At 40.2% G+C, this 27,703-nt stretch overlaps 1 long non-coding RNA gene across 8 annotated transcripts in view; it reads right to left on the minus strand.

The window, feature by feature from the left end:
- Positions 1-6,686: 6,686 nt before the first annotated feature.
- LOC140654084 (uncharacterized) overlaps positions 6,687-27,703 on the minus strand; it is a 36,210-nt gene continuing 15,193 nt past the window's right edge. For 4 of the 8 annotated variants that reach the window (XR_012043344.1, XR_012043348.1, XR_012043343.1 and 1 more), the window contains 6 exons: positions 19,769-19,892; positions 17,652-17,950; positions 15,763-15,859; positions 14,714-14,838; positions 10,779-10,915; positions 6,687-7,393 (listed from right to left, as the gene is read on the minus strand). This is a non-coding gene — a long non-coding RNA (uncharacterized lncRNA). Of the gene's footprint in view, positions 7,394-10,778; positions 10,916-13,526; positions 13,691-14,713; positions 14,839-15,762; positions 15,860-17,651; positions 17,951-19,768; positions 19,893-27,703 lie in introns of all 8 variants that reach the window. The other 4 variants (XR_012043347.1, XR_012043346.1, XR_012043345.1 and 1 more) reach the window with 4 other exon arrangements.

The following is a 27,703-nucleotide window of genomic DNA, read 5'->3' on the forward strand; positions in this document are numbered from 1 at the left end:
CAAAGCAACACAAACAAATATATTTCATTTAGTGAGAGATTGCTTTGAAGAGCTGGATTTCTTTCTTTCTATTAGAAGGTATTGCAGAGGGGATGTGATGTGTGCTCCAGGAAACCGCCAGCTTTTATAGCTATTAGAAAGGAGGAATACTGTTTCTAGTACTCTCCATAGCAAATAATGTATAATTCATGGCTTTCATTAACATGCAAATATGATCCATGGTCTCCTATGTTTATATCTCCTAATAATCTATTAATGGTTTTAAAAGTAAAGGGTAATAGAAACATTTTCTATGACCAACATTCACTCATGGTTCTCTGTGTTTTCCTCTAATTGTATAGTATAAGCATGTATAGAATTAAAACAGAAACAATGGAAAATAATTAACCTATGATTCTCAAATAAATATTTATTGAACATAAGGTCACACGCCCAACAATTTGTGATTCTGTAATGAAAGAACCTATTATCATTAGATGATAACATGCCTTAGAAAAATCTGTGCTGGGGGAATGGAAAAGTACTTGTATCAAAACTACTGCTTGAAATGACCCCTAGATTTGGAATTAGCATTTGTATTGAGATTTCAGCTCCCCCATCAAACATGAGTGGAACAAGAAAACACAGAAATGCCAGATTCACCTTGAAGACTTGGACTTTTTCAGTTTTCTTTGTAATAGCAGAAGGATAGGTAAGATGTCATCCTGAGGCAACCTTGTCCAGCATTTTAGGATCAGCTACTCTCCACTTCCATATTCTAACTGAAACTTAGTTGTCAGTCTGAAAAAATAAAAACCCCACTTCTTGCTATTGTCGGAGCAGAGTTTATACAGCATTGGCAGGCAGATAGATCCAGATTTTGGGTTTTTTTCTACTCTGGGCCCTTGCTGCTTGCAGGTTTGCATGCTTTTCCTCCTACTCTCTGCAGTACCGTTGCACAACCCCCCGTGCCCGAGTGCTGCCACTGTGCCACCCTCCCCTGCTTCTCCCTATGCAGCCGGTACCCCAGCCCCATGGCCGACCCCTCACCTTTCCCTCTCTGAAACTTCACAGGGGGGATCTGCCCAGGTAGTGATTTCACTTCTGTGTTTATCAAAAAACACACAAAGAGAAACTGTGCAAGGCATGGGCACATCTGCTCTTTGTAAAAAAATACATATAAAGCAATGGTGCTGTAGGCAACAACAAAACATTTAATCAGCTAATGCCAAGGACAGTTTTGATGATTTTCATATTACATCCCATAGGCACTGGACGGTATTTTAGACCAGGGTCAAGGACCTTTTCTCTGAGGCTGAAGAGTTTGTCTGAGCATAAGGAGAAAAAAAAGTGTCAATCCCCACAGCATCTCTTTATTTTTAATAAAAAATGTTCCTCATGTCACATGATGGGAGGAATTATGGACTTCTAAACATTTATTAACAAATAAATATCGGGTCTTTTTTAAAAAAATGCGTATATGATGTAAGAGCCCTTTATTTTACCAGCTACTTCCTTCCGATGATGCTGATTTCTCAGAGAAATGAGAACAAATTACTTCTGGCTGGAAAACACAGATTGGACTTTCACTCAGCATCCTTAGCTCACCCCTTTGCGCTCCTCTCGGTGACTGTGGTGAGCAGATCCTGACCACAAGCTTGTGTCAGTGTTTTAATCTTCTACTGTGATGATGTTTTTCAGGTTAACCATGCCTAAAAACGTCAGTCTTTTATCCACACTCTTGTGTGTCACACCTCTATTACATCTTCCTTCTCTCTGAAGCACGGAAGAACACTTACGTATTTGTAACCCTTCCAGAAATGAGAATTGCCTGAAAGCTACAGCTGCGTGAATTTGGGAAGCTGGGTGGTGGGTCCACCAGGAGAGAGGCCGTTCAGAAAACAGTTTATATGCTACTCATATTGACTTATACATGTAGAAAAAAAATTGATTTGTTTAGTAGAGGCTACCTGTCAGTATAAGCAAACACAATCACATTCACAATGAAAATACGCCAATTTTACACAACAAAAAAGCCTGTTGGTACATACACTTCACAGTTCGTTACAGATTTCCTTAATTAAATGAATGTAACAAGTTGATTAGACTTTAGAAGCTCTGAGAAAAGTCAGATCCACTTATACTGAAAAGTAGGACTCAGAAATAAATTATTCACAGTTGATTAGACTAAGACAAGCATTTCTCAAACATTTCTCAATACTTCAGAAAAAGCGACATATTGAACTCTATTTTACTGTGAGGCTCAAAATGGCAATTAACAGTCCTAAGCTGCATATAAAACCCAGTATGAACCACGTTTACAAGAACATTGTGTGTGAATCAAATTACGTTATCTTTGGTTTGAAGAACTTAGAAATAATTGCCAATAAGTATTCATGTATAGGACCAGTTTTTTGAAACAAGTTACTTTAATTACTACTAGTGTCAGGAGTACGTGTAGGCGATTTTATTAGACTTAATGTGTTTAGCGAAGCTCCCTGAACTGTAGCTGGTTTATTTCTGTAGAGGATGAAATATTTAATATATCTTTATTATTCTTACTTTCTAATATTGTATTTATTTCTAAATGAAATCCCAACATTTGATGCTTTTGTCGCTTTCATAGAGAATACCAGTATGAAGCACAGTGATATATTATCATCAAAAAACTCTGAACATCATGTGGATTTGGGGTTCTATATACCACACTTGTAACATAAATACCCTTCAAACGGCATGTATTTAGAGCCCTCTACATTGGTACCCACACCTGGACCCCTAATGCAGTGATGTACGGGAGCCCTTCCATGAAAGGATGTGACTGGGAAAAAAGGGAGAGGGGGAAAAGGTCCTTAAGAGGTGAACGTCTTGGTCCTGAAAAGTGATAGAAATCCTTGCTGCTTTTAGATCATTCACTTAGCAGCTTTTTCACTTGTAGCAACATTTTTCTCAAATATGGAGTTCCTTGAACCCTCCACATCCAAATTATTTTTAAAATTATCAAACAAATGATATCAGCAACTCTGCCAATATATTAATACAATGCTAAGGTAATTTCAAGATATCCATACACGTAAATGATCAAAACTTAGCACATATGTTAAGCAACCTTTCAAGTCATACGACTTGTGGATTTGCTTCCTTTTCTGTTTTTCTTAACCACCGAGGCCATACATCCACGCAATTTCAAACATTGCCGTGGCAGTCAAACTGCATCGAGCAAACTGCAGAGCCCATGACATGCCAATAAGTTGTGCTACAGCTGGGAGATGGGCAAGGCCACGTCCTGCCTGGCACAACAACATGCAGCAAATGATCACAGGCATGACGCCACTGCCTCCTCCCTCACGCAGGAGCAGACCCAGCTGGCCCTACACCAACAGGCCTGCTGGAGGAGTAAGGCAATAAAGGTAAAACAATGTGGCACTTCACGTTAATCCATATTTTACACCACCCAATTCCAAAAGTAGACTAATTCCTTAATATGCATTACCCTGAACATGTCAATCCCATGTGAAGGTTTTACAGACATCTGCAAACATTCATACTCCAAGGAACACAATACTTATGCACTTTACTGGTGTGATATAAATTAGCAGTTTCCCACTCTTCATTGCCACAATAAATCCACACAGAAAGAACTGTTGGTACATACAACAACATCAAAGAGCCTGAAATAGAAGTAGTGAATTGCAGTTATAAAAATAAATTTCTAAAAAGAAGAGAGAAAAGGAGACGAATGTTCTAATCTTACCTTCATCATAATCTTATTAGCATTTCTCAGTGAGTAGTTCAAGTATCAGTCTATACTCTTATGAATCTGTCTCATAAATATGTCAAGTGCAAAGTATAGTTATTTTAATAGTCTGTGTTGGTGGGCCATCATGGATTTAATTAAGAGACAACTAGTGTATGAAATATGACACAAAAGCACCAAACTAAATGGAGAAATGTTTTACTGCAGATTTAAATCAGGGACACAGAAGTAATGATGATCTGGCCTTAGAAATCCTACTTAAATTTAATTAATGCAGACCAGCACAGACCTGTTCATATAGGAACGAAAAATAGAGGCATTAAAAATAATGATTTAAGCTATACTGTGTTATTTATAAAGACATTTGCATTATCTCCAACTGCATTGTGTTATTTATAAATGTGTGTTGGTTTGTGGCTCTTAAATTAATTTAAAGAGGCTGGAAATGCAAGTCCAGTAAAAATTGTTAAAATATTACTTTCAGCTATCCGCTTTTCCAAAATGAAGCCTTTATTAAGCTTCCTGCCTTACTTTGAAGGGTCTCGGAATGCTCAAATCATTCTGCTACAAAATTGCCAATATCCTTCTAAGGTTGCGATGAAAACTGTGTTATTTTCCACCCAAATCTGCTCTTTCTTCATCTTTCTCCATCTTCTCAAAAAGCAAGAGCATAGCCAGCACTGTGAGTATGCAGGATTAGATCTTCAAGCACCGCACAGCCTTTCCTGCTATCATGTTGGTGCACTGTTTTGACTTCATAGGAGATTTGGCAAGATACGATGTTTTTAAGAAGCAATGCAAAAGCACATCTTTTCACGTTGAAATTCCTTACTACTTATATGAGTTTAACACTATTTTAGAAAGAAAGAATCTGATAATTCCATGAAACTATTCCAATATCTCAATCCCATCTTGCAAAATCATTGACTGGCAACAACCTCAGTTGCACTGAAGTTGAAAGCAAGGCTTATTATTGATTTGTGAGGGCACAGAAGCAGACTGTGTTTGTTATAGTTAAGTATATGCCTGTCTGGCTGTAAGAACTGATGCCTCGGTCAACTATACGGACTACATTTATACATGATTTTCATGTCTAAGACTTTCCATTTTATTAATCTGATCCAGCAGGTACTAGCTATTGCATGGTAACTTTCTCAATTCAAGTGGCTTCCAGTCATTTAGATTAGAATAACCTTTAATTGGTTGGTTGCTCTAGCAGGCAGTTAAAGTATTCATAGATTTTATTAACCTTTTATTACTAAAGGAGAAGAAAAAAGGCAGTGGCCAGAAAGCATCATTAAGTGAACTTCCTCCCTATTTTCAGAAAACTCAGAGCTGTGGACTCTAGCTGCTCTCCAAACACCATAATTTGGACTGCCAGGAATGTAATAAAAACTGTAAATTGACACAAAAATGAAAGTGCTTGGGAGAAATAAATTCATAACTACTTTTATTTTTTGGTGAAGAAAACATCAAAGGTTTGCAACTCAGCCTGGAAGGCAAAAATGGATAAAAGGATAGTGCCTATAGTTTCAAAATATTTTTCTCTTTAATGAACAGTTGAAAATATCCATAAATCTCTTCCAGTATCACTGTATTTAAAAAGCAGTCAAGTCTTTTGTGCCTGACATGTTTATAGTAAATCTATTCTCATCTGTCGTGTTTGCATAAATTGTCCAAAAGTTCATCCTGTCTTGGCTGTCTTTCAGTATTCATTAGTATTGAAGTCATTTTTGGAGTAAATGAAGGGAAAAAATGCCCAGAAATTGAGATAATGCATAGAAAGAACCAGACTTCTGATGACTAACAAGAACAAACACAGCTTTATTCAGCTAAATTCACAGAAATTTGTTTCTTATTGCCAGGGATGAACTAAACAGTATGAATTGTGTGTAAGTGCATAATAAATAAATACAAGCAATCAGGATGGAATTCTGAATAATAAGGTAGTCCCAAATAGGTACTTATATGGACACCTAACTAATCAAATAGCTCCTGTCAGAGGTCTGCTGTGAGCCGTCACCTGGATTTAGCATACCTTTGCACCTTCCTCTGATAGTAAGAATTACAGTGCAGAAACACAATGTCAACCCCAATCTTTCACCTTCTTCCTCAATTAAGGAGACATACATAACAAAAATGAAGAAAATAACATTGAAGAAGTACTGCCATGTGGGTACAGCCTGAAACGCGGGGCTGGCTGAAGCCCCTGGGGAGGGATGGAGGGAGGGGAGGCCCTGCACAGCAGAGAGACCCCACCTTCCCATGGTACAGAGGATTTGGGTGCCCCAGCCTCCAGGCCCATCCTGGCTTGGCTGTCCCCTCCGTCCGGGATTTTCCCCGGCACCCACAGCCTGGCCATTTGCTCTCCCAGCCACAGCAGTTGGAGGCATCCCCATGCCCCTGCCTCACCGTGCTCGGCTGAGCCTCGTGGGTGTTTGCAGGAGGCAGTACGAGTAGGGCCCCTTCCCATCAGGGAGGCAGGAACAAACACGGAGCTTTCATCTTCTCAACAAACACTCCCAAATTCAAAAGCTTCCTCTCAGGAATAATTAGAGCCACTTTGGGCGGCATTGTAACTGGAGCATCTAAACACATTTTAGGTTACTTTTAGCACACAAAATAGTCGCTTGATAAGAAGGGCTGATGATCAAGGACGTCATTTGCTGAGTTACTCAAGTAATCAAGAGGTGAAAAGATAAGAACCAACTGTTAGACTTGCCAGTGGCTTTCCAGTCTAGACTCCTGTGGAATCAAACCTGAAGATGTGCAGGCAGAAATTTACCCCGGTCTAGTCCCTGCACAATGTGTTCATTAGATTTTAAAATAACAGGGCACTCATATTATTTAAAATAATAGGGCATCTCTTAGCCTCAGGGCACGGTTTCTGTGATTTCCATTAAAAGTCTTGTTGACAGTGAGGTTTGTTCACTGAATTGCGAACATACAATGGTTTTGCAAAGAGTTTTATAGAGTAACTTACATTCACAGAAAGCTACCCACACCTCTGTATCAAAAACAATTTGCAGAATTAAATATTTAACAAACAAGTTTGAGATCTGCAGTGATTAAATTAGTGAGATAATTAGAACGATATTTAAGGTTAATGTTCACAAGTAGGTTAATTATATCCTTTCCGAAATTTCTGTTTTCATTTCGCTTGACGCATGTTGCAGTAACAGTGAAAGTGAGGCCACAGTTGCAGAGATGGCAGGCGAGGCAGCACGCATCACCAAAGGTATCAGAAACTAAACGCACACTTCTGAGGGAACTTTTCTCCAACATAGTCTTAGAGCTTTATATTCTTCATGTCCCAGCAGCTCTCCATCCTTTATGGTGAATTCCCTTGAATAACACTTCAGATCTGTATAAAGAAACGTTTTCTACAGGGCTTGTGGGATTTCTTAGCTTCAAGACTTCATACAGCTCTCTACTGTTAATTACAAAGAGACAGTGTTTAATGCTTTATACTGAATTCAGTCCACATGCACAGCTCCTATGTACAAGACTGCAGACCCAAAGCGATGTAGAGAACTGAAATTCCCTCTGATTGGACTTCAGTGAGGTTACTTCACGTTTACTCTAATGAAATTAAGAAGAAAATTTGCTGCAGTTATCAGCAGGATGGTTGTAGAGAATCAAGCAGGGAGTCAAGTACTACAATAAAGTTTAAAAAAAACTGTTTAGTAGTTATTTGTGCAGAGGCAATAGGACACGGCATCTGGGTTAACTTACATACAGCTATTTTGCAACCATATCAAGCCAACATGACCACAGGCTCTGAGAAACCAGGAAGCACAGCTGCATACATGGCACAGTGCTCTCCAGCCTTGTGTTCAGTGACAAGCTAACGCTCTTCGGAGGAAACGTGCTGAAGCTTTCTAGTAGCAGAGCAAACATTTTTCAAAGTGTCTGAACACTGTTCCCTCTTCTGCCTGACAGAGACTGTCCATTTGTCGTCTCCTCAGTGTGCCAGAGCCCAGGGCCAAACTTCCCAAACCCTGACAGGAGGGGCAGATGGAGTTAAATCCCATATATGGGGCTGAGCTTCAAAATTTTAACCTCTAAAAACAAGGGAAGTCAAGACCCAAATACTGCCAAACATTATGGTATTTCATACACGGATCTTATTTAGACAGCATGTGTAATTTGTAATCATTACATCCACCCTAGCAAATTTTACAAGGTTTCCGCCCTTGGTAAACCTATGAGGTGTAGGCGGCTAAAGGCCTCCCAGCCTAGCCGCCCTCCCCTGGCGACATGCAGCCTAGTAAAAAGTTCAGCCAGCCATTTTTAGCATTCTTCCATTTGAAAAGATGGCTTCATTTCACATTAGATTCAGGGCTGCCGGAGGCGGCAACGCTGGGGCGCCCGTGCTCACGAGCCACGCGGGACCACGTCCCGCCGCAGGCCCTCCGCCGCAGGCCCTCCGCCGCAGGCCCTCCGTGCGAGCGCAGTCGCCAGTCCCTGCACGGTGAGGGGCGATTCCTGAAGATGGGCTACCGGCTTACCCTAACACAAGCCCTGGCTTTTTTATCTTCTAAAAGAGGGTCCATTTCTCCCCCAGGAAGAAGGTATTCCCTGGCTTTTGATTTACATCTGCTTTCCCTGATGTTGACTTTTCGCCCAGCCTTCCCTCTCACAGACGCCTCAGCAGCCAGGCCCAGCCTGTCCAGCTCCTTGTTCCCTTCTAATGTGGGGTCATAAAGCTGTTATTGGAAAAGGAAAGCAGACTCATCGTTCTCCAGGGGAAGAGGGAAGCCATGACTGTAAGAGACAGCTGAATAAAATGGTTTGTGTCAAATTTTCTCCTGCTACCATTTTGCTGAGCGAAAGGATGGATCCGGAAGTCTTATCACTATCTACAGAGGATGTGCTTTTATATACTGCTATGACTATAAAAATCAATCTCCTGAGCAAAAGGAGTCACCTTTTAAACTAGAGCTAGCCACGACAGCTGGTTTTCAGGTTCTGCAATGTAAGAAACTCACAGCACACTATGTTGAATATTTGAATTTTTTTCTGAATTTTTTAAGCTGCAAAATTTTACTCAGCCTTGGGGTTTGGTTTTTTTTTAGGGGGAGGTTAATTTTATTTTTTATTTTATTTCAGTATGCTGCTGTTATTTGCTAAATTATTTGATTATTTTGCCACAGCATTAACTAACTTGCTGATGCCTGCTGGACCCTGCTGATAAGGAGGCTCACAAGAAAGGAGCTCGTGAAAATCAGTCTCTGTCCTTTTGAAAAATTAGTTGAAGTAATTTCACATTTTTACTTCCCCAAAGAGACACTGCAACCATTTCTCTTCCTTTCTTATTTATTGTTCACACCACCGCAACATAAACATATGCTTCTCTATCCCACATACCTACTGCCACAGACAGCCCTCTTCTGTATGATTTCAGTGACGGGCACAGAGGTAGGGATGCTCTGGGCTGCACTGTATTTGCACAAGCGACTGCTGTGAGTATACATGCAAGTAGAGCAACTGATTTTTGAAAGGCAGTTAGATACCCAACCAGTAATTGTGTGCACAATTACTGTGATTACACATGTAATCATGGTCATTGTGCTTCCAAATGATGCATGTGCTATTCTAAAAATTCACTGCTGTATTACTAAAATTAATGGGAGCTTTGCCGTCAATTTGAACTGATGGAGGATCAAGCACTAGCAGTAGTATTGTAGCAGTAGTCTTGATATATCCAAGAGCAAATGCAATTTTTGCATCCAAAATGCTAAATTTTCAGAGTGTATTGAAACAGTAAAAGAGGGATGGAGACATAGTTTCTTAGTATATCTAGGTATATATTCATTGTGCATTCATTAATAAATTATCATTTTTGAATAGGGTTCTGGATTTGATTCAAACTCCACTGACATTAAGAGAAAACCAGGGCTCTGGATCAAGACTTCTTCCTTTAATGTTTCCAATTAGCTCGGGTTATACAGCTGTGTGTGCATTTGTTCGTGGCAAAATCTTTGGCTTTTGACTGCCTTGTCTTTCAAGAGTTAAACAGGATTTTGCAGACAAGATGCTGTGCGATACAGTAGGTATGGTGATATGTAGTATTCCACATCTAGTCTTTGTCCATGTTCTAACAATGTGCCTTAAATGTCTTACTATTGTCTCTTTTTCAGATTAGTTTACAGCCCTGTAGTTCCAGCTGTTTTATTCTGAAACTCTAAAACCCTATCACTAGGGAGTTCTGTGTAATTGCCCATAATATGCACCACATTATCCATTTCAGGAACTGTGCTGAAAGACAGCAGCAATAAGGGGTTTTCTAAAGGCAGTCTGGTTTACACTAATGGATCTAACAGGAAGGAAATGCAATTTGAAAGAAGCTGATGCATATGTTCTATTGTTGAATATAATGTTTGATTTAATTATTAACTGTCTGTGATGGAAAGTCAGATCCTGCTCAGTTCTGCTTACAATTTGGTACTCTGCTACCAGTAAAAACAGACAAGATTCAGTCTGAGGATTTAAGAGTTCTTTGTAAAATACTGACATTTAATTGTGCTTTTATAAAATATCAGCTGAGGAACCTCAGTCGCATGCTTCTTCCATACAGGCTGGCTTTCTTTTATCAAGCTAAATATACAATATAGAAGCTGACTCTTTCCTTTGTCACTTGCGTAAATCAGGAGAGTCTCAAAGTTAACGATCTGCTGTAATTATTTAAATAAATATGATCCAAACTGAGTTCATTCACTGCTATTCATGACCTATTAATTTTTATTTTATTTTCCATTTCATGTCATACACATAGCACTGCAGTCAATCTACTTCTGTATCACTGAGGAAGTACACAATGGACCCAAGTGAATTTTTAAGAAGGGGTTAAAATGTGCTGGCATGACTTTACCTATCCTTCTTTTATCAAGGATGGAGGATTTGGCAGCCAATTTCAGTCCAATTCTATAATTGGTGTTTTGTGATTTCTAGTAAATTGTTGCATTGTGTTACAAAGGTCCCTAATTCCATGTGTGGGTGTTAACATGGTGTAAGGAATGAATTCATTATGAACTCTTACCTGAAATTACATTATCCTTTCCTCACCATGGTGACTCCTATCAAACTCATTCATATAACGTAATCTGGGAAGAAATAGGTATTGATGCTAAACTGCTGCATTTTCAGAGGAGTTTGAAGGTAGAAATCATAGCTCTCCTGCATGATTCAGACAAAAACAGTAGTTTAACACCACTAGTAAACAAAATAATTGAGCAATGTAATTTCAGTTTTGTATTTTGTATCTGTCTGGTGAGATTATTATCTTTGACACTATCTTAAGCAGATGCAGGACTGGAGTTGAAATTAAACAATAGTAATGATATTTGGAGTGCATCCAGAATGATCTTCATTGTTTGTGAGAGTGGCTTCCACATCATTATTTGATCCATAATTTCTCATCTTTCGTTAAACATATCTTTCTACATGTAGCGCACACAGCATTAGCTCTGTGGGACACATTTTCCGTTGCAAACTCCAAAGGGATTGCTTACTTTTGTCAGGAGGGTAATAGAAAGAAATAAAGTTCTAAGGAAATACACCGCCACACCTCAAACACCCAATTGATTTAGACAGCTTAAGAAAAAATAGAGACCCCTTCCACAGCATATTTGCATTCTTGGTGTCAGTCAGCAGACTTCAGTCAAAGAGTATGAAAGAGCCACTGCAGCAAAATCCATCTCAGATTTATCTGGAGACTTCTGGTTGTAATCTGTTCTCTGTTGTAAGGATCTGAGAAGATTTTAGGCTTTTTGAAAACCTCAAACATTTGAGTATTTTGGTTTAGAGAAGTACCTGAGAGCTCAGATCAAAATATATCCAGACTGCTTTAGCCCATGACTCCCATCAGAGCAGATTTCTGCTGGGTCTTTCCTGGGTCAAGAGCATCATAAAACCAATCTTTCTTAGGCTGTTTCAGGACTCCAGATTGCAGCCTTGCCAGAAACCAACAAATGCTAAGGTGTGCGATTTCTTTCAGAAAGTGAACAAAAACCTGCAAAACAGGTATGAGCTGAGGTCAGCTCTCGTTTTGGCTGAAGCTTTCTCTTAGTTTCACTGTTACTCCTACTCCTAATTAAAAGTTTATTGAAGCACTTTGCATACTCTAGTGTATTGAAGAAGCAATTGTTGGAGTGAAAAGAAAAACTGTCAGTTCTGAAAATAGCTTGGACTGCTCACGTGTCATTCTCAGTATATGCTGAAATATCCAGAAAAACGTGGCTCACACTGTGGATTGCATCAGATATCCACACATGTATAAGCAACCGTCTCCCCACCTTCTCCTCCTGAGGCTCATTTTAACAAAACACATGGTTAGAACTGAGCTGTGCTTTCTGCCATTGGAGTAAGCTACAATGGAGCAGAGCACAAAGGAAATTTATTCCTCTGGCGTACATAGGATCTGCCTGTACAGCTCAGTGTGAGAATTAAGAGCAGATGCTTATGGTAACCAGCACGCTGCAGGGGCTGGGGGAAAGCAGGCTGGTTCATTTGCTTGGATTCCATGACCAGACCTCAGGTAAGGCTACGTACGTGCTGAGCGTCAGATCATTTGCGGATCAGGAATGCCAGCTTTTCACCCAGGTCCTGGGAGCTCATCCTCCTCTCTCAGCCATGCCAGAACCCATCCAGCCTGAGCATCCCCAATGGACCTGTACAGTAAGAGCTGGTGCGATCAGTCCACCCACCCATTCCCTTCTCCCCTTCCCAACACGCAGCTCCCTGCACTGTTCATGCTTTGTCCATCCTGAAGTACTACCCTGTGTTTGCTGGCTTAGGCACGTCCAAGAGGGAGGTTGAAAAGGGTGTCAGTGGCTACACAGAAGGGCAATTGGAAAAGGGTGCTGTGGAAATCATATTCATAGGGAGAAAGAACTGAACTCATGCAGATGTTTCTCCATTTCTGCTGTGACTCCTCTAGGCAGCAAAACAGGTGAGTTTGCTGCATGCTAATCAGGAAAAAGAACATCTGAAATATGCATCTGCACATGAGCATCTGTGCGGAGTTTCTCGAAACCGGTTCTCAAGTGCATTTTTTTTCCTCTGTGGGCCTCTTTTGTACTTTGTTGTGCCAAGAGGCTTACTTTGTATAGGTGGGGAGACCCCTATCCACCAGCCATCAGGGAGTGCTATTAATATGCAACATCTTGAATGCATGAGCTGAATGACAAGCTGGCAGAGTCTGAGACTGTGTGGTCCAAGTTTATGTCTCTCCCTGAAGAGGCGAAAAGCCCCTTCCCAAACCCTCTGCCAAACTGTGCAAGAGATGAAAGAAAGGAGAATGGGCAACCTATTTTTCTGCTTCTCTCTTCCTAGTATCTTCTCGCTATCATTTCTTTCCTCTGGCCACAGTTAATGTGAATGGCCGATTTAACATAGGTTGCTGCTGAGCTTCAATGTTGAAACAGAACACGACAGCAGAGCTGTTGAACTTTTTTGTTAAACTGCTTTTGGAAGAAATCGGAAATATTTATCAGACTTTTTATACATACGTCATCTTTTGGATTCATGTAGATTAATGTATGTATCATTCTCTGTCTTCTGTCTGAAATGTCCCTACAACAGTGAGTTAAATTGAAGTCCTGAATTTTAGGCATATTTGCACTTTGGTCACGTAGTGTCACCATGCAAGGCTCAACTCAGCGAGTTTTTCAGCCTGGAAAAACTCACCGAGTTTTTTATGTGCCTGAGTAGGAAGAAAGGATACCAGTATGTCTCATTATGGACTAGTTACAGTTTGATCTAGGAAGAGTAAATGGGTGTTTCTCACCTAGAAGATGGGGAAGGATGCAGCGAGAGGAGGAGGAACCAGACAGCCACCATCCCCAGCCTCAAAACAAGCTGCTGCCTGTGGCTGTTTGGGCCATTCGGTGGGGCTCAGGAGCTGGACTGTGCGGATGAGCTGCACCTGCCAAGATGTTCACCTGGGTCCTCCTGTACCAAAGCACGCTGGACTTTGTTATCACATAACATAACTGTGCTGGGGTTTGTTTGTGGAACTAGTGCCTTAAACATGTGTCTTTGGCCTTCACCAGCTGTTCAGCTTTGGGGTGTTCAGAAAGAATTAGAGAAACAAAGAGCCACAAATCAAAAATTTGCTTCAGAGTCTTGTGATAGAAGAGACAGAAGAATACAGATGGGCCCGTGTGTGTCCACCTAGCCTAGCAGCAATGTCTACCGTGTGAGCAGAACTGAAGCCCACGCCAGAGACCTTTCTTTGGTGCAGCCATTCCCACCGCGTCCATGTGGCCAAGCAAGGAACTGGCTTTCCGCCTCTCCATGGCAGTGTGGAGCTAGGATCTGGTTTTGCTGTACTCGATCCCAACCAGTTGGGGCCTCACCAGCCATGAGTTTCAGACCAGCATCTCCACAGCAGTATCCTTGCTAGAGCCTGGCCTGATCAGCGAACAGCTCCACCCCAGCCTCCACGCAGAGTACTAACGGGAACAGCAAACTGGGCTTTTTCAGATACCAGCTGTTACCCTGGCATCGCTGCCTCCCTCTGTGCATGCCTTTGTCATTCCCTGAATCTCTGCCCGCTGCACAACTCTTGGAATGAGTTAAAATGACTTTCAGGATGCTTTCCTCTTGCCTTAAAGGATTCATCTGCTTTGTTTTTCCCTCAGTCACAGCAGAACATAGAAAATGGTCTACATGAAAAATGTGAAAAATCGTTTCTATGTAAATTGGAGGTAATGTCAGCCAAATTAATTTGTTAATTTAATGTCTAAAAATAATTTCGTATTCCCCATTTACAAATTTATATTCTTTCTTATGGGAATGTGTTTTCTCCATATTCAATCCATTTTTTAACTGCTCCAACCATTTTTCACCATTCCACAAAGCAGGTTCATTTACAAATGATGCTTATCAATCATGAGGGAAATTATATCTTTTATTCCATATTATGAGATTGAAGTCCTATCCCTTTTCTGGGAAGATTATGTAGTATCTTACCAAAAATTCCTTTCAATTGAGGGATCAGGGCCCATACGGAAGGTCAGACGAATGCTGCCAAAGGAGTAAAATCACTAGCCACAATGCATCAGCTTGAGGAAAAAACAGTTATGGTCTGTGGAGTGCTGTGGAAGAAGTACAAATACATACTTTTATAATGCCATAGAAAATATGACCTTGTTTAAAATTCTGTCATGCAAATCTGTTAAAGTTTAGATGAGTTATTAAGAATCACATAAAATAGACAATCTATTAATAGGATTGTCCATGCTCATGCAGGAGGGGCTAGCAACAAACTCTCACTGATACTTTAAATTTGGGAAATACCGATTTTTATCAGCTTGCCTACACAAATAGTGAAGAGATTTTCCAGGATAAGAGTCACCTGGGTAATTTAAACTTTTGGGCCGACACATCTCTGTTGTTGAGCGCATGTAGCCTCCCTGAGATCACAGACTGGTGCTAGGCACGGGTCTTCCACAGAAGAGAAAATCAAAGCTTTGAATCATACATTCAAGGGCTTCTTGCTGAGAGAGAACTGAAATAATTTTAAATAAAATTCCTAGGTATTGAATAAACACCACAGCAGCACGGATGCCAGCAGCAGAAGCTGGTGGGTACCCGGGCTGCTGCCCCTGCTCTGGCCCCAGCTCTGCGTAGCGCCGTGTCTGAGACAGGGGCAACCGCAGCTGCGGCAGAGTCCCTGCGAGCAGACGGACGAGCTGCCTCCTGTGGCAGGCAGCACTGACCTCTCCCCGCTAGAGAGGCCGTGCCTGCAAGATCAAGCATCCTTTCCCCAGGCACACTGTGGTGGTTGCTAATTGCAACGCCTCTGCATATTGCCAATAGCCTTACAAACGTCCCATTCTTTCTATGAGCCACAGTGGCTTTGCACCAGCAGGCAGAATTGGAGAGAAAACGTCTCCTCAGAGTTAAAACGCAACGTCTCAGCCTCCTGCTCAACTCTCCTGTGGAGCAGAGGCCCCCAAATGCCACGCACATCCACAGGCCAGGGGCTATTTTGATGACACCAGATAGACTCCACTTACCCTGCCAAGGGTGTCCTCTGATGCCACTACAGTGGGGAATAACTTTCCCCTACACTGTCAGCAAGACAGATGTGGATTTCCTTAAAATAACAGAGGTCTGAAAATAAAAGGATATTGATTTAGGCTATCTTGTCAATCACAGGAAAGAAGAACAGCCCAGCAGGTATAATATAAAGGGGAGTTTGTAACAAAATGTGCATTTGTTTCTAAAGACCCGTAGATATAGCTGGTTTTAATGTTGGTTGGACAGACTATGAGCTTCCAGAAATTTCCTCTGAGACAAAATACTTTGCTGAAGACAAGCAAGACCAAGAGAACAAGTTTTCCACCGGACCAAAATAAAATGGTTCTACCAACAACTTCATTAGCGCCTTCGAAGGCAACAGCAGGAAAAGCTGAGCAATGTGCTATGCAGCTGGATGGAGCTCGGCAGGCACCCAGTACCTCTCGCCTTGTGCAGGTCCCTCAGCCACTGCTGGCGCTCACATATTGCCAAGGTTCCTGAGGACACTAAACTGGTGAGATACCTGGTTGTTTTGAGATGCTACTGACACAAAAGGTCAACAGCCTTCCACGGTTTGGATCTTGCTGCGTTCCCCCTCATCCGCAGCAGGAAGGATGCTGCCAGCCTCAGTCATGCTGCATCACGCTGCCTCCTCGAGTAACCCCCCGGACCCTGCAGCCAGCGCGGGCACTCGCTGCCAGCCCTGCAGCACAGGAAGGCAGCACAGGGGCCCGCGGCACAGGGCTGCACAGACAGACCCACGGCATGAAAGACTCCAGAGCCTTTATATTAAACAGAGCTTCAAAGCTGCAAAAATATTAACACCCACCAAAAAATAGAAGCATAAAGGTCCTTTAATAGCCCTATACTGCTCTTGCCACGAGCTCTAAGCGCTTGGTGAGAAAGTGACCTTTACAAAATTATTGTTTATGATCTCTCTGTGTGTGCCAGTGTAGGCACAAAGAGTATTCCAATTTACTTAAAAGGTTACATATCAAAACTGAATATGCAGTACAACTGTGTTATCACGTTGTATAGCTTTTACACAGGAAACCCAATCCTTGGCATGTATGCCTTCTAGGCACTGGGGCTGGATTCCCTCACTATCAAAACTAAAGATGAAGTAATACATAATAAAATACTTTATTAATCCTTCTTTTCTTGTTTCTAAATTGTCTACAAATCACTGAGAAAACTCCCCAAATAATCCCTGGCTTTCAATTACTCACAAATTTCTTCCAGTAAGTAGTATTTTAGCTTGCAGAATATTTCAACGTGGGATTCGAGGTACTCAGCACCTTTGCAAGCGAAGACTGTTCATGCTGAATAATTTAGTTGTCTCAGTTTCAGAAACCTGATCTGATATCTTTTGAGCTGTACGACCCTCTTAGGGTACCTTCTGCATCATAAACAATCTCCCCCTCGCCTGCTGCTTGTTAGAAGCACTGGCTGCGCCTGCCGAGGGAGACTGACCCAGCACTGCCTGTTACCTGCCCTGAAGCTGGCTCTAGTAACTAGGTGGGAAACCACTCCCCTGCTCCGAGGGAATACCTGTGCGCCAGCGGGTACTTCAGTTCTTTGCTCCCCAAGTAAGAAAGTGCCCTGAATCAGCCATAGGGAATGTGCCTTTCACTTGACAAGGTAAAAGATGAAATCAGGACACAATTAGTCCAGCAAAATAAGTGGTCAGACTCTTGGATAAACTCACAAAATAAAAAATAACTAAAATTAAAAAGTGCGTTTCTAGACTGCAGTTATCAATAAGGACCTCTCCTAGCCCCCGCAAGATCAGCAGCACAGTGGGCTGGCAATTACAGGTCCAAACCTCACCCAGGCTATTCATTCTGAGCAGCACCTTTCCCTCGTTCAAGGTGGATGAGCTCACCTCCTCCAGACTAGCCCAGGGGGTCCTGCGGGCACCTCTGCGGGCTGCCAGCAGCTTCTCCTCCCAGCGTCCTTGTGCATCAGCCAGAACCGATCCCACTGGGTCCATGGAGAGGTCGGGCATCCTTCCTTCCCCTCCTTGTTTCTGGGAATACAAATGTACGTGTGCCAAGCAGGACATGTCCCGTCCTCCTGCCTCGCCCGCTGGGGTTGGTTTCTTCCCCTGCTACAGAAGATGTGCTGAACTGTCATTTCTATCATATTCCTTAGTAAGAATATTCTTTTCAGCTTCAGGTCTTCCTGCAAGTCACAAGATGCTCAAGATTATGCTTAAACTTGATACACCATGAGAACTGTTTTATACAAACATCTTATTAGAGTTAAGGCTTCTTACTTGAAGTTAGCTTCTAATTGAAACCACACATCACATTTTGGAGTTCCAATGACAGCCATTGCATGTACACCACTTTATCTAAGTTACCCCAAAATATCAGCCATTGCATTCTATCACGATTCTTGTGTCTTAAATGGTTAAAAATAACCCCAGACACTTTCTTAAAATTATTCTGCTTGGACATAGTCACTGAACTAGCCAGCGACAATCTCCTGACAGCACAAATGAGGAGAAATTGGCCTCTAAGATTCACTTTATGCTGAAGTACAATGTTCAATACACTAAAAAAAAATTCCTCAAATAGAAATTTGAAATCTGCACAGTTTCTTATTTTCTTATATCTTCTAATTTGTTTCTGCATCTTGATGAATCCTGCATTTCACAAGGTAAAGGTTCTCCAAAGTGCTCCATCCAGCCAAAACCTTCCTGAAGTCCTTCAAGTATGCAGCAGTCCCATAGAATAGATCACAAATGTCAGGCAACACAATGTGAAATCCAAATCTCACAATTAAATAAAATTTATTTTCTGCAAGTATCTGAAAAGTCTAATTGAAAATTTGCTTTTGCAAATATTCATGAAAGATAATTTCAAGTGCTTGTATGCTCATAGACAGCAAATTCAGAAAGAGTCATAGACATGATCAACTTGGAGTTCATTTCTGAATTTCAATGAATGAATTTAAATGAATGTTCATAGACATTTTTAACTATTCCTTTAACTTCAGTACAGACTCATCAACACTCATTTGCACCTAGTTTTTATTAGTGCAAATCAGGATTAAAAACATTGAAATCAAAAGTTAAGCATGTCTGAAAAATGCTTAAAGAAGAACAGAATTAAGCCATCCTTTCTTATCTTCAGAATGGAATAAATCTAGCTTCCTTTTTTATTAAAATTTGAGAATAATTTGTGATCTTTTGAAGTTATTGTTCTGCTGTCAGCTAGAGCTATTTATATGTTTGATACTAAACATTCCTTTACATACTGGTGTCTCTTCCTCCCAATCCCTTAAAAATTGTTCATCTGCAATACTTTTTTTCCCATTTCATTGGATTCAGTTTAAATGAAGTTTATAAAACTCTCATAAAATGATCTATTTCAGGCTGGTTTCAAATGCTACAAAGTTGAATATTAAAAATTCTTTCACTTACGAAAAATTTGACAATATCAAGAAAAAGAAGGAAGATATTTTAGACAATAAATTTAAACAGCTGCAGGTCAATGAGTTATTGAAACATTTTCCTAAAGACTAGCAATAGTCACACTTTGTCAGTTAGATCACTTATAGGCTTCAAATTTTCATGTGACTGAAGAACTCATGGGATACGATAATACAGTAAAATCACATTGTTTTGAAAAGCTTTAGTCCTGGAACTTTCTTTTTTGCATATCTTGTGATTTATTCTTTCTCAGTTTGAAGCTGAACTCAGCAGTTCCTCATTTTATTTGACTCCAAATTTATCTGGAAACTCTGGGATGATCCCTGAAGCTGTTTGGAAAGATGGGACTGTATTAAAGGTCATATTTTCAAAGATATTCTAGGTGATTTAGAAGTATAAAGGTCTATTGACTTATAGGATTCAAAATGTCTTAGTCACTTCTTAAAAGGGCATAAATCTGGGACTATTTGGCTCTTTTGACTGTCTTCCTAACATTACTTTGTCAAAGCGATGCACAATGACATACATCGAGTTACATCACAAAAGCTAACAAAGATAATTACATTAGAGCTAATCAAGTTTGTGCACTATGTCACCCATAAGCTTTTTCAAAAAGTCACTGATGAACTTGATGCCCATCATTCTTGAAGAGTAACCAATCCGTTCTTCATCCTTTCCCCTGGAAAGCTGAAAAGATGTAGAATAGCAACTCGTAAGAATATATCCTCCAATACCACAGCACCTTCTAGAAGTTACAAACGCAATATTCACAGTTATTGTTTGCATTTATATGGAGCTAGTTGCGTCTCTACAAAAGAATTTTCTGGAAACTATTGGCAACAAATGAGAAAGCTAAAAAATCCAAAATGAAGAAGAGAGGGGCTTCCCCCCCCTTTTTTTTTTTTTGAACCATTTTTCTTAGATTATCCTAACATCTAAAATCAATATTTTTCTCCCTCCTTATTTTCTTCAGTACCCAGCTTCTGGGCATGTTTTATACAAGGCAAAGTGAAAGGCTTGGCTTTGAAGTCACAGAAAACTCACTGGCCAAGCACATCAGCAATTCATGGAAATACACATGAAGGTATAAATCAGAGAACTGGTACAGATCACAGACACTACACAAGCCGCTGTATCAGTTCAGCTTCATTTATTAAAAGGAATTGACAAGATACTCTGTATTGGAGTCTCTGCTATATTACTTACAGAACAACAGGTCAAACTTTATGAGAAATTTCTGTTGCTGCCTTTTTGCGGATGCAAAGGTCTTTACCGCAGGTGGATCATTTAACTCCCCTGAGATAAGACATTCTAATTCCATCCAGCCTGATCGCTCTTCACCTTTATTTCTTAGATCATTCACCCTTGTTGCAATAATCACTAATTATCTACAATTCCGAAAATACAATCGAAACATGACATTTCCTTAAATCCTTTTCTATTATTAGAATACTAAGACATGCATATACCTCCTATGCTACTTGATTAGCCAAGATATGTCTTAGTGGAGGAAACTGGTTTAACATAGGTTTTAATTCAGACTGCAAAATTCTGCAGTATTCTTTCCCATTCAGTACAAATAACTCTCATCCTTGTCCTCTTTGCTTCCTCATTCGCCCCACAGACATTTACTCAACTACGGTGTTGTGAAGATTGCAGTAGCTGTTAGTCTACACGAAGAAACTGTTATATTCACACCAAATAGATGATATGCAAATATACCATTGTAATTCATCTGTTTCTTTAGGCTAATTTATATTTTAATGAATTTGGTCATTGGGAATTGAAGTAATTTAGGTTCAAAAATAGAGCTTGTTGAAAACCTTTTGCTGAAATATATAATTTTCAAGCAGGTTTTCAGCCAGCTCAAATCATTGTTGAGATCCTTTATTTAGTGAACCAACACTTCAATAAATAAGACAGAGATATAACTTTTGTATAATAGCCCATAATTTTGTATATGAGATATAGGGATAGCAGAGAAAGCCATGCACCACCGGGATAGTTAGACAAGGTCTTTCTGAGATACAATGTAGTTATAAACCACGTTTTGGAAATTATTCTAAAATGACTTTGCCATTATTTTGTTGCATGAGTAGCTTTTTTCAGAAGAGAATTTAAATTAATTTAAAAGATGCCATCAAGATTTAATAGACAAGTTCTAGTCATAATTGGGAAACACAGTTACAAGTGGCTCACATGTCAGACAGCTGCAGGAACGAACCGATGGGAACATTCACAAGGTGAAAGCGGTGGGTGTCCCAGCCTGGCGTCACCAGAGCTGATCTGAGGAAGACCACCTGTATCAAAACTCTCACAGATCCGAAAGAACTGTAAATTGAGTGTTGTTCTTACATTGGCACGTGACACAGAGTTTTGGTGGGAATATCCAGAACTCACTTGGTGAATCGAATTCAGGCATTAATGAAATTTCTTTGGGAAGGGATGTAAGCCTTGTCCGCGCCGGGTGTGGTGCTGACTAGCCCGTGCCTTCTGAATTCACAGAGAAGCTTAAAGGCATTAATTTTCCCTACAGAAAAGCACTGAATTTGAGTTTTACCTAGGCTGAATTTAGTCTGACATCTGCAAAAACTAGATTTTCCATTGGCAACACTCAGTTACAGGAAATCTGAGCTTTTAAAGAAACCCCTGGCACAACAGGCATTTTGGAGCTCTCGTTCATTAGCTGGGGATTACTGAGCTCGCTGCTGCTGGAAAGCCTGCACTGTCATGGTCAAGCTAGAGTCGTGCGTGGTGGCAGTTGTTGGCTCTTTAAATAGATTACTTCCGTTTGGATGGAAAGAACATGCAGATTCAAGACCACAATCAGGAGGATGGGGAAAGACAGAATGAGATTAAGAGAGATATCACTAACAAACCTCACACACTGAAAACAATGGCAGTAAAATCACAATGACAGAACAATCATTTATGTCATACCAGTCTGAGAGAACATCGATTTAAAAGGTGTAATCAGATCCATTTATTGCAAGGACTAAAAAAATATGGAAACTGTGAAAGTGAATACAAATACATCCTTTGCTATATTTTAAACCAGTAGCATAGCTTTACCCAATTAGAATGAAATCCATCTTATAAGAAATATCTAATTAGATATGGTAAACTTATTTTATTTTAAAAGAAAGACATTGATGACTCCTAATTATACACATACATGTTCTCTAAGTAAATTAGTTATTGTCTAAGCCATTCTGCTGAACATGTCCTTATACAACAGTGTCATCTAGTGGTCAGCGGCCAGGCTCTGCTTTCGCTGGGAGAGGGAGATGGTCAGAAAGAGAAGGAATACCACCACCGGGTTTTTTGTTTGTTTAATAGATTGCATTATTTCACATAACAGAATGCTTCATGGTTTGTTATGTTCGTGTCAACGACAGGCCTTTCAGCATACCAGCAGAAGGCACGAACGGCCTGATACTTGGGCACCGGGAGAAGAAAGGGAAAGCCTGTCAGCTGCCAGCCCAATGGAAACTCGGGCTGTGCCAGGTGCTTTCTGCCATGTTAGCAACAACGACACGTTTAGTCTCTTTCTCTGCCTCCACATTTGTTCCCTGTAGCCCTTTTGGTCCAGATTTATAGTTCAAGTCGGGGGAAGTTTTGCTGCCGACGGTGCGCGTTCAGCAGGGAGCCGATCCTGGCAGGTCCACGCTGCCGCACGGCCCCCGGCCGCTCCACAGCCTCACCTTGCCGACAGCAAACGGGGAACAGAAACCCCCGGCCGCCCCCCGCATGACTGAAGCACTTCAGATCAATTCACGCATTCAAGTCTGCAGTCTCTCGCATCGAGCTTTGCTGCTCAATGCCATATGCCTCTATTGTATTCGAGAAAGCTTGCTAATATTGTGCTTCCTATCAGCCAGCTAACTGCACGCTGAGTGAGAATACGCGAGCATGTGCTGCCTCCGATTGCGACACTAGAGACAAAACACCCAGTGGAATAAATAATTACATTTTACAGACCTGCATCCTGGAAGCATTCGTAATTAATGGGAAACAGAAAAAAACTGATGTGATGACAACATGCCCTAAAAGCAATGCATCACCATGGCCCTGAATAACCTGCCATCAGCTGAGCCCTATATCTACCAGTAAATCTTATTTTATGAAAAAGAAGAACTTTATATTCTAGAACTAGCTGGAAGTTCTGGATAACAACATTGTGAGTGTACAGTCTTGATAGAGACACCTACCGCAGGCTTCGGTGAAAGCCACGTTTTATAAGGTATATGCCTCTGAGATCCAATACTGATCGTAACGGTCAGGCATGCAAACCCAGATAGTATTTCTCAGCTCCTCGCTGTAACAGGCTACTCCTCCTTCCCAGAAAACCTTGGGGCCTGATACCAGCAATCTTGATAGATCAGGCATCACAAAATTATCAGATTGGCAAGCTGTGATCTTTGAGATAACCAAATAAAATTCAGATTCCACCTCAATTCACAGGAATGCAGCGTTATTTCCAAGAGTCTACTAATTCAAACATATTCCTGGAAGGCTTGAGCCCTTATTTCTTGGCAAACAAATATCATAATTGGGATCATTAAAAGACTGGATTAAATTTGGAAGGTCTTTTTGAGTATGTTCTACAAAAATTTCACAATACATTATACACAGATCTTCAGCAACCAGTAATTACAACTAGTATTGTCTTATATTTAATATTTCCCCTGATCAATGACATTATGCAAAGAGAGAAAGAAAGTAGGAAAGAAAGAAAGAATCTTGTAGAAATCAGCTTCTTTGTCAAGTTTTTTTTGGAGGTAAGAAATAAATCAAGGGCTGGACTTTATGTACCAAACCTGATCTCTAACCAGTACGGGGTTTTCCCTATTCCCTGCTGCTGGGTCCCACTTACCCGGCTTTTTCTCTCAGTCCAGCACTCCTGAGAAGGGCTGCACTAAGTCAGCATTCTTCGACTGGATTGTTCCAGTGATCAATAGAGAAAGGACAATGATTTATTTATAAAGCAGCAATGCAGCACTGCAAGAATTAGTTCTCTTCTGGAAATGCTTCCCATTTTATGCATTTCCTACATAAAAGAATGCACAATAAACTTCAGCGTGAATTGCAGCACAAACCACGTTTTAACTTTACCCCTTCATTTTTTTCTCTTTTGGAAGTATTGTGTGGGGTTTTTTTATTTAAAGCTTGTTGTATATTGATTTAGCAAGGAATAGGTAATAGCCATATCAATTTTCTCACAGTGAGATGTATTGGTAGAAAAACAATTTTATAACTAGAAACAGAAATGACTGATCTACTGGCTATTATGGGCTATTCTGATTATATTATACATAGATTATATAGTTGATATATACAAATAACGTAGGCAAGTTTTGTATTTTAGATATGCTTCAACTAACATAGGCAGTATTGTTAAAAGCAAGAGGTCCACGTCAGCAGTATAATATACTAGAAATTGATATTTTGCATAGGAAATGGGATATATGTCTCTGAGTTCCTTATTATGTTGATTATTACATTTGGGAGAAATAACATTCAGCATTATTATGGCAGTTTGAGAAATAAAAATGTATCTGAATCTGCAAAAAATACAGCTCATAACAATCTGGGCACACACTCGGTGTTTCACAAAAAGTAAATGGGATAGAAAGTATGTTTTACATCTTCAAAAAGAGATTTTTTTCCCCCTTTTTGGGTTGCATGTTTCTTCATAATCATCATTTTGCAATATAATGTCAGAATGAAGCACAAAAGGGAATTTTTTTCCAACAATTGGAATTGCCATGGCAACACCCCAGATCTCAGATAAAGTTTGGTCCTGTACCGATAGTCACATTAGCATTTGTTTTTGTGCTAAGTGCAATATTGCATGTGAAAACCACTTTGGTCTCTCTAGTTAAGTATAAGAAGCTGCAATTTGATTATTTCAGAAATGTGAACTATAAGATTTCGACAGCTCCATAGAAAGCTTCATCTTTAAAATCACATATTTTTGAAATTACACAAATCATCAAAAGAAAATTAGGTATGGCTATCAATATTAAGAGCCGTTGTTTGCATCTCTAGTCTCAATTATGCTGAATTTGAATAGCTGTCCACTGTCCCCTATCCAGCAGCTCTTAACTTTCCCAAACATGTTAATCTTCAATCTTTGTATTCACATATATATGTATAAAGAAACAGATGAAATTAAGAGATGCCTTTAAGCTATTCAAGAATCAAAGGAGACTATTTTTCCCAGACATCTTTATGAGGATAATTTCCTTACACTAATGCAAAGAATCAGTTGAAGGTAAACACAGACATTTGTTTTCTGACACTCCAAAATCCTATCCAAACTATAAGGAAATGAAAACCCTTTCAATTACAAATATTCTAACCTGGCAAATCTACATATCTATAGAGCACATACACGTAAACATATTTAGGATGTGTTCAGGAGGTTTTTATCCTGTAACACTACTCTGTAGGCTTGTAGAACAACCTACCAGAAACAAAATACAGAGGGAGACTACACGACCATTCGAGCTGAAACCCAATTCCTCCCCAAGCAGAAAACAAAACCAGAATATACTTTTTATCAAAGCAGCATACAGTTCAGATTTCAATTACTGATTTTCTCAAATAGTGTAGAGACAAAGGCTTTGTTTTCAAAAAAACATGCTGGAAATATCTATGAGATAACCATAATTGTTCCCAAATAAACTGGCTAACAAATAGACAGACTGGTAAAGTACTTACTATGAATTTTAAGAGTTCTGATGACAAAATAAATAGTACAGAATGCAAGATGAGACTGAAATTCTGTTGCAAAAATAAGAGATTTCAGAAAGATTTGATTATCCATCATTGGGCAAATATCATGAACCATACAAATAAAGCAATACAAATATGTGGTCTTGGGATACTCAAGCAGGTACCACATACTCTGTAATAAATACAATGAAGAATATAATACGCAACGTTTCCAGTGGGAGTAACTTAAACGCAAGACCTGTGTCTCCTTTCTCTTTAAGGGACAGATGGCTAAACAGCATTGGCTAGGAAAGGATCTTCCAGAAGCCTGACATTAAACAAGGCAGTCATGGCTGTCACTGGAAAGATCCTAAATTCTAACATTTTATGAGTATACAGGGTATACTTGAAATATATGCTGGTGTTTGAAGCGCTACTATTTCCCTGTTCATATTATAGATACAACTTCATGGGTCCAGGACAACAAGCTTAGCTCCTCAAATGAAACAAGTGACAAGCTCAAAACTGTGTTTAAGTGCAGAATAAACTGATGACCAAAATATGAAAAGAAAAAAGCCCAGGGCCAAATACTGTTAGCTGTTGTGCAGCTCAGTTTCCAAGCACCCAGAAGAACTTTAAGTCCCTATTTACTTGCCCCAAGAGGTGTGCATTGCTCTTTACTGAGAATCTGGATGCCTTGATACACGGGCATCCTACCTGAGACACACAAGTACTTAGAGTTAGGCAGGAGTCCTTAACCACTTTTGAGATCAACAGCCTTGACAGTTTCAAAGCCCTTGTCAAGATAAATCCTGCATGTCCCAGATGAGGTCCTGAGAAGCCAGCAACATGTGCCACATTAGAACCAACTCAAATGTGATTCATTTTTAGTATTTACTGGTGGATACTAGGAAAGAGAAGGGAACTTCTTGCTACAATTCTTCAACATTGTTTAACTTTTTTCTTTATCCTATTGATTTCTATTCTGCAGAACAGGCTGCAAGCTTTACAATGCAGTATCATCATTTGGGTTCACCCCTGCTTTAATGCACAAATTCTTAATTAAGAGACCGTTCTCATAGAAAAGGAAAAGCATTTCTGTTAATGCACATCTTCCACTCTCCCAAGCAAGATGTTTACTTTGTATGGGAAATAACTGGGATCTCCTTGAAGACACAGGCATACTTTGAATCCGATTTTCCAGATTTCACACTGCTAGGCATGAATTATTATTCCCTGTGATGCAAGGCAATACATGAGTTGAGCTATGAAACTCAGTACTTTGGAGATTGTAAACCAAAACAGAAAACTGGGAGGGAGCTGGGAAGAAAAGACAGACAGCAGTGAGACTACACCACTGAGCATCTGGGGTTTTTTACAACTTTCCTTGATGCCCTACAATTTTTCTAGTAGCTCCTCTTTGAAGGGAATAATATGTAGGTAGCTGTGTCACTAGTAGCTCTATCTGCAACCATGCAGTTGTGATTTTATTATGCTGTGTTGTGTTTTAATAGCCATTTGAAAGCATTACTGAAATATCTCATTGCACATTACGATGACTCTTGTACCAGTAACTAAAGATGTAGTCCCCAGGAAGTGCCATTTATTTCAGTGGAGCACAGCTGCACTGGAGGAAAAAGCCTGGGGCACCCACAGCAGCAATAGGGAAGCAGAGAGAATCAGCAGCTTGTCTGATTTGAAAGAGGAAACATCTCTTTTAAAGTATTTATTTGCAAACACCTTGCACAATTACAGACATTTCTAGAGGAGTCTCCCAT

Source organism: Ciconia boyciana, chromosome 7 (genome assembly GCF_034638445.1).
Source record: "Ciconia boyciana chromosome 7, ASM3463844v1, whole genome shotgun sequence".
Classification (NCBI taxonomy): domain Eukaryota; kingdom Metazoa; phylum Chordata; class Aves; order Ciconiiformes; family Ciconiidae; genus Ciconia; species Ciconia boyciana.